Below are 9,250 nucleotides of genomic sequence, written 5' to 3' on the forward strand. Positions count from 1 at the left end.
GATTATAAATGACAATATTAGAGATGGTGGAAAATAAACTTAGGTGACTTGAGTCTGTAGAGAGAAGTCAAACTGGTAGAGGTAGAAGAAAACCTAAAAAATTATAAGAAAATTATAAAGAAAAATATTGAGATTAACGATTAGGATAAAAATATGATACTCAATAAAATATTAAGAAGAAAATAATCTATGTAGTCGACTTCACTTATAATGGGATAATATTTGATTGTTATAAATGATTCGGGATTTTTCTCCCCCTTCAAATAAATTTTGATTTTTTTTTGTATTATTTCGATTTGAGAAAAAAATCTCATTGAATTTTGCATAGGTGAATATAAAATAATTAACCAAAATGAAGAATAAAAAACGAAGCATAAAAACCTCTTTGAATTTGTGCATAGGCGAGTATGGAAAATAGGACACAACTTAATTAGAACATAAAAAGAAAAATCTACTAAGAAAAAAAGCGAGAATAAAAAAAATTAATGTCATAATGTGTATTGAAAAGTTATATAGATTTATTTAATTTAAATGTAAATATTAGTAGTGTTAGGGTGAAGGAATTAATTGGATCTTCACCCAAAAAGTCACCATAATATTTTACAACATAAAACAAAATCAGCTTAATAAGACAGAATTAAAAAATAAAATTGGAAAAGGGCCTAACCGGGTAAGACAGAATTAAAAAATAAAATTGGAAAAGGGCCCAACCGGGTTCGAACCGGTGACCTCTTGATCTGCAGTCAAATGCTCTACCACTGAGCTATGGACCCCTGTGACATTATGATAGCCAATCAAAGTAAATTCTTCGTAATTTACAAACGTTTTTGTCATATATAATAGTATAGCTAATGATGATGATTTCATGAATCATGACAAAAGAAAAGTTTAGATTTTTTTTCCATCGATTAGAGAATTTGATTTCAAATCTCTATATTTATGCATATACCTCCACAAAACACATCAATTACACAATTATTTTTGAAAGATAAATATAATTATATATAATAAAAATGAAAAATCAGGATGAAAAAAACTAATGTGTATATCACCATCTACTACACAAAATACTCTGTGTTATTCTATAAAAAAATTAATGACAACGTTTGTCAATTTTAATTTTTTTTAAAGACATTATAGGTGATTTGAATTCAAAAAATTTTAATTAAGTTTTTTGAAGTACAATTGTATTTTGGTAATTCATAGTTTGAATTTTTCAAATCGATTTAGAAATACATTTGTGTTTCAAATATTTTTAATTGAGTATGTTGATACATTTTTTTTAAAAATAAGTCAATGTTGATAATTCGACAAAGTTTGCCCATTACAATTATTTTTTGTTTTATTTTTGAAGAAAAATTGATAATGGTATGGGTATAATCATGGGACATGGAGTAAAATGTCTCAATCATTGTTAAAGGTTGATCAATGATCTGATTTTGGGATGGTTAGACGGTCCAATAAAATCAATTAAATTCGAAGAGCTCAATTCATAATACTTTCGTTCATGACTAACGAAGAGGTAGACCCTTACTATAAGATCGCACACCGGAGTCAGGTCACACATTTATCTCAACTGTCGTGGACAATCTAACTGTCTTTTGTACTATATGTTGTGTTCACCGCAAGTGGTTTTAAACGTCGTCCATATATAAGCATTGATGATGTGTCACACCGATGTATGATTCATTCATTCTTCAAAGTTTCATCTCACTAACCTCCCTTCTTACTAACTTTGGCGTTAGAGTATTAACCTTGCAAGTACACCCTCTTCACATATCGTAGATTCTCCTCGTTGTACCGAAGAGACTCCACATAGGACTTCATTAACACATCATCGATTTCACATTCCACACTAGAATAGTTGCTTCGTCTGAGGGGATCATTTCTTGATTTTAACGAAATTCCATGTCGAATTCTTCTTATATTTTTTGTTGTGCTACTACAATTGCTTTTGTTGATCGATTTCATCATTCCGCATTTGCATAATCGTCGACAGTCACAACTTCCAAAGCAACTCAACCAACCGTTCACCAAGGCAACATTGCAATAACCTCAACTTCTTTTGATTCACAATTCCCCCTCATCTCCTTAATAACTAGAAGATTATTCTGCCTGAAAGAACCGTTCAACAAAACCACAAAGAGACAGACCTCGAGATCGAATGAAGGCGAAGGATGAAGATGGGAAGCCGGAGGGAGAAAGACCCATTCTAGGATTCTGAGACAACTAAAAAGTAGGCAGTATTCCCAATAAAGTACACTCATTGGTAATAATGGCCATAATAGCCAATCTCAAAGGATAAAGAATCCTAATCGACGATGGATGTTCACATGACGTCATGTATGTCGATCTCTTTGAAGAGGAAGAATGTCGTCTTATACAAACATTCATATGCAAACATTTAATGACTCTATAACACACAATTGGTGAAACATATATTTAATTTTCTCTTTTGGAGAAGGAAGATGTGTGAGGACCATATATGTATAATTCTTGGTGGTCCCTTGCAAAAGTGCCTAAAATTATATCCTAGAAAGACCCTTTTTTACGGCTCTTAACATTGTCGCTTCTACCGTCCACCTAAAGATGAAGTACCACAATATTCATGAAAAACTATTAACCGTCCATGTTGACGTGACAAGAGCATGCCAAATCCATGGAACTTGTTAAAAGACCCAACTTCAACAACCCACCCTGCAAGAGGTAAAAGCGAAAAGAGTCGGCCTTTCTAATCGACATTGGTTGAACATCAATATCAGTGACTTTGATGCGATTTTAGATGAAACGAAGATGGATGGAAAGCATGGCCTATAGTTTGAATCAAGAGTGAAGATCCCTAGGCCAACTCCTGATGGTGAATTCATAGTTGTCCATCTTGATGAAAATCCGACCATAACGACAAACATATGAGCCAACCTCACTGACTTTACGGAAAAGACCTCAAAGCCAACACTGATCTCTTCATAGTTTCCTCCGATGAGATACCCTACATCGACCCCAGTGTAACCTGTTATAAGTTGGACATTAACCCTTTTGTCTGCTACGTACCTCGAAAGAGAACATGTTAGTCTCTATAAAAAGTCGAAGCTACTTAGAACATTGTTCGAGGACTCTTTAGAGCTAGATTTATTTTCGAACTAAAATACACTGAGTGGTTATCCAATGTCGTCATATTCAAAAAAGCGTCTGTAAATTAGAGGGTGTGTGTTGACTAGACATACCTCGATAATGCATGTAAAAAGATTCACACCTTTTACCAAACATTGATACATTAGTAAGCAATTCTACCAGATATAAGCTATTGTTGTTCATGGACGCTTATTTCAGATACAATCATATTCCTATGCATGAAGTTTGCATTGACAAGATTGACTTAATTCCAGTTATCAATATAACATCATGCCCTTTGGCCTAAAAAAATGCAGGTGGACGTACCAAATAATGATGAACAAGATCTTTAAAGGAGAAATCAATTAGATGATAAAAGTATAAATGAACAACATGATCATCAAACCCCCCCAAAAAATGCACGGAGGCCATCTCACTAGCGTGTTCAGCCGTGTCCAAAATATAATATGAGACTTAACCCAGAGAAGTGTACCTTCAGTAATAAGGCCAATGGATTTGACATAAATGACATCAAATCTAACCCTGACAAATATGACTCAATCGTTAAGAAGAATTTCCCTACCGCAAAGAAAATATAATGAAACTAAATAAAATTCTCATTGCTCTTAGCATATTCATTTAAAGATCACTTCATCACATGCTTCCGTTCTACATGGTATTGAGGAAAGAGGTATAATTTGATTGGACCCTCGAATATAAGGAGATCTTCATGATCAGTCGCATTTTAGTTGTTTTTCGTGAATTATATTTGCTTAATTTAAAGTAGTTTGATCTTTATTTATGTGCATTTTACTTTCATTTCTTCGTCTTTCTTTGGGCTTTAGGTGTTTCAGATGACAAGACATGGCAAGTTGGAAGCAAAATCGAGATAAAATACGCCAAGATTGCATGAATAAGAGGTCCTAATACACAAGACCAAGGCCTATTACGGTCTGGCCGTAGCTAGTGCCACTGGCCGTAATGGTGGAAACCTGCCTTCTATTACGAACAACCTGTAATGGGTGTTATGGTTGTAATATGCTCAGTACCGACATCATATTCATTTTTATTATGCTATTTTTCTCGCATCTTCAAGTCTCAGCCGTTTCAGCTATTTTATTTTACCATTATGGCTTATTTATATGAATTTATGCTCATTATTATACACTCAGGTCTATAAGTAGTCTTGCAATATTGAATTTGTGATAATCCATTTTCTCCATACTAGCATATTATTAAATTTTATTTTTTCGACACTTTTCATTTCCCAGAAGTTTTTGTACTTTTGTTGAAGTCTCCTCGAAGCAAGTTCTTGTAATACATTTTATTGCATTTCAAGTTCCATATTTCAATCTTATTATTATTATTATTATTATTATTATTATTATTATTATTATTATTATTATTATTACGAACATGTTTGAGTTGTACGTTCTTTATTTTATGTTATTCATAAACATGTCCAAGTATGATGTGAGGCATGAGGACTGTTAAATTGACATCCTCATGCAATTTGTCTGATAAATAACTATAATTCTTCTTTGTTTCAATGTTTCTATTTTTAAAGAATATGTTCGCTACGAAAGTAGGAAGACTTGGGCATCAATTATACGGTGAAATGACATAATTTGTTGAGATATAAGATATAATCCAAGTTGTGTGAGGCACAAACCCAATGTTAATTAGGGTTTAGGGTTTGTCACTTAGTTTGTTATATTTGTTACTTAGTAGTCAAGTAACTTTGTATATACATACATGCATATGTAAATCAGTTTGAATCACAATCATTCTTCAATAATAGTAATATTTATTTCCTTATTCTCTCTCTTTTCTCTCCTCACGAAAGTGTCTCACGCACTAACAAATTGATACCTAAAGCTATGGTTAAATTCTTGATCGTGTTTTCAAGAATCACACGTCAATGATCATGTTTCTGGGATCATGGGTTGTTAATCAATCACTGTAAAGATAAATGGTACTGATGGCATTCCGAATTCTCTTCCAATTTTTGACGACAAGAATTGGATCCGAGAGAGAAAACAAATGCAATCTCTGTTCAACTTTCATGAAACCCTAGAAGTGTTTATTAATGGTGTCTCCGAGCTTTTTGAGAATGCAATCGATGCTCAGAGAGTCGCAAATAAGGATGCGAAGAAGAAAGATTGCAAGGATACATATTGCATTCAATCGAAGATATATTTGGCAAATTTCGACAAGATCTCTCGTGATGAATCGGCGAATGAGGCATGGGATATTCTTGTCAGTACTATGAAGGATGTGAGAAAGTCAAAGTCTCCAAATTGCAGACTTTGTGATGGCAGTATGAATTGCTGTAGATGGGAGAAGATGAAAAGATTGCAGGCTATATGTCGAAGGTGCAAAATCTTGTTCATATCATGAAGGGTTATGGTGAAACCCTAACTGATAAGATGATAGTTGAAAAGGTAATGTGTACGTTGATATCTCACTTTAATCAAGTTATCGTAGCTATTCAAGAATCCAAAAATATTAAAACCATGAAACTGTAATATTTGGTTGGTTTATTGGAGGCGCATGAGATTAAGATTGTCGAAGGGAAAAAGGTTCAAGATTCGATACAAGCACTAGAGGCCCGGACTTGGAAGAAGCACGGTGGTGTCAACAAATTCAAAGGAAAAGGAGACAAGACTCAAAGCAAGAAGTTTTGGCCGAACCCTTAAAAGCATAAGGTCAATGATAGGGCTTCTGAATCCTCGAAAAGTAGAGAAGGAAACTCCTATCAGAAAGACAGAGAGAAAAAAGGTGTGCAATGCTATGACTGTGAAAAGTGGGGTCACATGGCCAAGAACTTTTGGTACAATAAAGACAAGGGAGCGAAAAAAATCAAGGAGGAATGAGAAAACCTTACACGCCAAGATTTAGATGATTCTGAAGATATGGTGATTATTGTTGCAATTGTAGATTACCATGTCGAATCCAAGATATGGTTTCTCGACTCAGGCTTCTCAAATCACATGACTAGTCGAAAAGTGTGGTTATCAGATTTCGACTCGTTGAAGAAGAGCAAGGTCAAACTTGTTGATAATAGCTCATTGCAAGCAGAAGGTACTGGCGACAGAGTTATTCAAAGGAGCAATGGAGAAAAAGATATGATCAAAGATGTGCTATATGTACCTGGAATGAAGTGCAATCTGCTAAGTGTTAGAAAACTGGTCGAAAAAGGTTTCTCAATGCTTATGAAAGATGGAGACTTGGAACTGTTCGACACTTAGAATAATTTGGTCTTGAAATCTCCTTTATAAAAGAATAGGACATTCAAGATCATGATCAGTTCGACTGAAGTATAATCTCCAAAAATCATTGTCGACCACAAGAATAGTTGGCTGTGGAATTTGAGGTTTGGGCATTTGAACTTTCGATCATTCAATCAACTGATTACTCAAGATATGGTAATTGGTATACGAAGTCTTGAGATGCCCGACAAACTCTATGAAGGTTGTCTAGTCAGAAAGCAATCCAAAAAGTCTTTCATTTTGACTATGCCAATGAGATCCTCCTGCATACTCGAAGTTGTACATTCAGATGTATATGGCCCTTTTGAGGAGCTTACTATTGGTGGAAACGAGTATTTTGTTTCATTTATCGATGAGTTTAGTAGAAAGATGTGGATATATGTGATATAGGAAAAGGAATAAGTATTCGAAATATTTAAGAGATTCAAGATGCTTGTCGAAAACCAGAGTACGAAGAAGATCAAAGTTATGCACACAGACGAAGGTGGCCAATACACATCCAAGATGTTTGAAGAATTATATGCAGAGCATGGTATTTTTCATGAGGTAACTGCTCCTTACACGCCTCAACATAATGGAATAGAAGAAATAATAAATATCACCATATTGGACATGGCGAGATGCATGTTAAAGTAGAAGAATTTGCCAAAATCCTTATGGGGTGAAACTGTTTCCACTGTTATTTATATTCTGAATAGGTGCCCTACCAAGAAGCTGAAGAATAAGGTTCGTGAATAAGTTTGGAGTGGCAAACGACCATCAGCTAGTCATCTGAAGATGTTTGGCTCTATGTGTTACAATCATGTTCCTAATGCTAGAAGAAGGAAGCTTGATGACAAGAGTGAACCTATGACTCTGGTAGGATATCATAAAACTGGTGCATACAGGTTTCTCAATCCAATTAATAAGAAGATTGTGATGAGTTGAGATATTGTGATTGATGAAAATTATGTTTAGGATTGGAATTCTAGTGATGCAATTGATAAGCTATTGATGAGCTATGATTTCGATGAAGCAAGTAATGATGTAAAATTCTAAGATATTGTCAATATTCAGTTGAAGTTGAAGTAATTTCCGACATGCCCATCACATTCGAAGTCGAAGATGGTGTATCTAGTCAAAGACCTCAAACAACTAGAGATCGTCCAACAAGAATTCAAGACTATGAAATGGCTAGTGATGATGAAGTCACACCAGATGGAGAATTAGTTCATTTTGCCTTACTTGCAGGTGTTGAACCAATCAACTATAGCGAAGCCTTACACTTTACAAAGTGGAAGTTAGCTATGGTCGAAGAGTTACAAGCAATCGAAATAAATAACACATGGGAGTTATTCGAATTCCCAGCACATACAAAAGCTATCAAAGTGAAGTGGGTGTTCAAGTTGAAGCATAATGTTGATGGGTCGATAGCAAGACATAAGGCGAGATTGGTAGCTCGAGGTTTTATTCTGAGAGTAGAAGTCGACTAATCTGAAGTATATGCACCAGTAGCAAGATTAGAGAATGTTCGACTATTAGTTTCCTTGGCATGCAAGCAAGGTTGGTCGACATTTCACTTATATGTGAAATCAACATTTTTGAATGGTCCCTTAGACGAAGAAGTCTATGTCACACAACCTCATGGGTTTGTGATCAAGTGGAAGCAAGGAAAGTATACAAGTTGCAAAAAAGCGCTATATGGTCTCAAGCAGGCATCTAGGGCATGTAATAAGAAGATCGACTCATACTTAGTCGAATTGGGATTCATCAAATGAAAATATGAGTATGGTGTCTATGTTCAGGTTGTGGCACAAGATATAAAAATCATCTGCTTATATGTAGGTGACTTGCTAGTGACTGGAAATAGCTTGGAGAACCTATCGAAGTTCGAAGCGTTGATGAAGAAGGAATTTGAAATGTCGGATTTGGGAAACTTGTCTTATTTCCTAGGCATGTAATTTGAAATGTCGAAGAAACGTATAATGTTACATCAAAGAAAGTATGTCAAAGAGATACTCAAGAGATTCTAGATGGATGATTCAACTCATGCATCTTCGCCTGTCGAACCAAATTTGAAGTTGGAGAAGCATGTTGGAGAAGTATGTCGGATCTCTGAGATATGTGTGCAACATTCGACCTGATATAGGTTTCTTAGTCGGATATTGAGAAGATACATGAGTGAACCAAGGGTGTCACATATGAAGGTTGCAAGAAAAATCCTGAGATACTTAATGGGATCGATAAACTATGGAATTCTATTTTAACGAGACTCTAAAAGCAAATAAGCTATGGTTACTTTCTATTCAGATGTTGATTAGTGTGGAGATAAGGAAGGTCGAAGAAGCACAACTGGTTATTTCTTTTAAGTGTTTGGTACCCCAATCTCATGGTGCGCGAGAAAGAAAGTCGTGGTGGCATTGTCATCGTGTGAGGTTGAATATATAGTAGGATCATATGATGTGCGTCAAGCTATTTAGATCAGATCTGTGCTTGAACAAATGAAGGTCAAAGGGAAAAAACCTCTGGTGCTGCAGATTAACAGCAAGTCAGCCATAAATCTTGTGAAGAATCCAGTTTTTCATGGAAGGAGTAAGCACATCGGAGCTAGATTTCAATTCTTAATGGAGAAGGTAAATCGAGGTGAACTTGAAGTAATAAATTGCTCAAGTGAAGCGCAGTTGACCGACATTTTCACCAAAGGATTGAAGATCGATAAATTCCTGAATTTGAGAAAGAAATTAAAAATATTTCAGATTGACTAATATTAGCATATGTTGAAAAACATGGATTATAGAGGGGTATGTTGAGATATAAGATATAATCCAAGTTGTTTGAGGCTCAAACCCAATGTTAATTGGGGTTTAGGGTTTGTTACTTGGTTTGTT

General features: G+C 35.0%; 1 non-coding gene across 1 annotated transcript; it reads right to left on the bottom strand.

Moving 5' to 3' along the window:
- Positions 1–701: 701 nt before the first annotated feature.
- Positions 702–773, bottom strand: TRNAC-GCA (transfer RNA cysteine (anticodon GCA)). Its single transcript has one exon. It is a non-coding gene; the product is annotated as a tRNA-Cys (tRNA).
- Positions 774–9,250: the final 8,477 nt, after the last annotated feature.

Source organism: Lathyrus oleraceus, chromosome 6 (genome assembly GCF_024323335.1).
Source record: "Lathyrus oleraceus cultivar Zhongwan6 chromosome 6, CAAS_Psat_ZW6_1.0, whole genome shotgun sequence".
Lineage (NCBI taxonomy): Eukaryota > Viridiplantae > Streptophyta > Magnoliopsida > Fabales > Fabaceae > Lathyrus > Lathyrus oleraceus.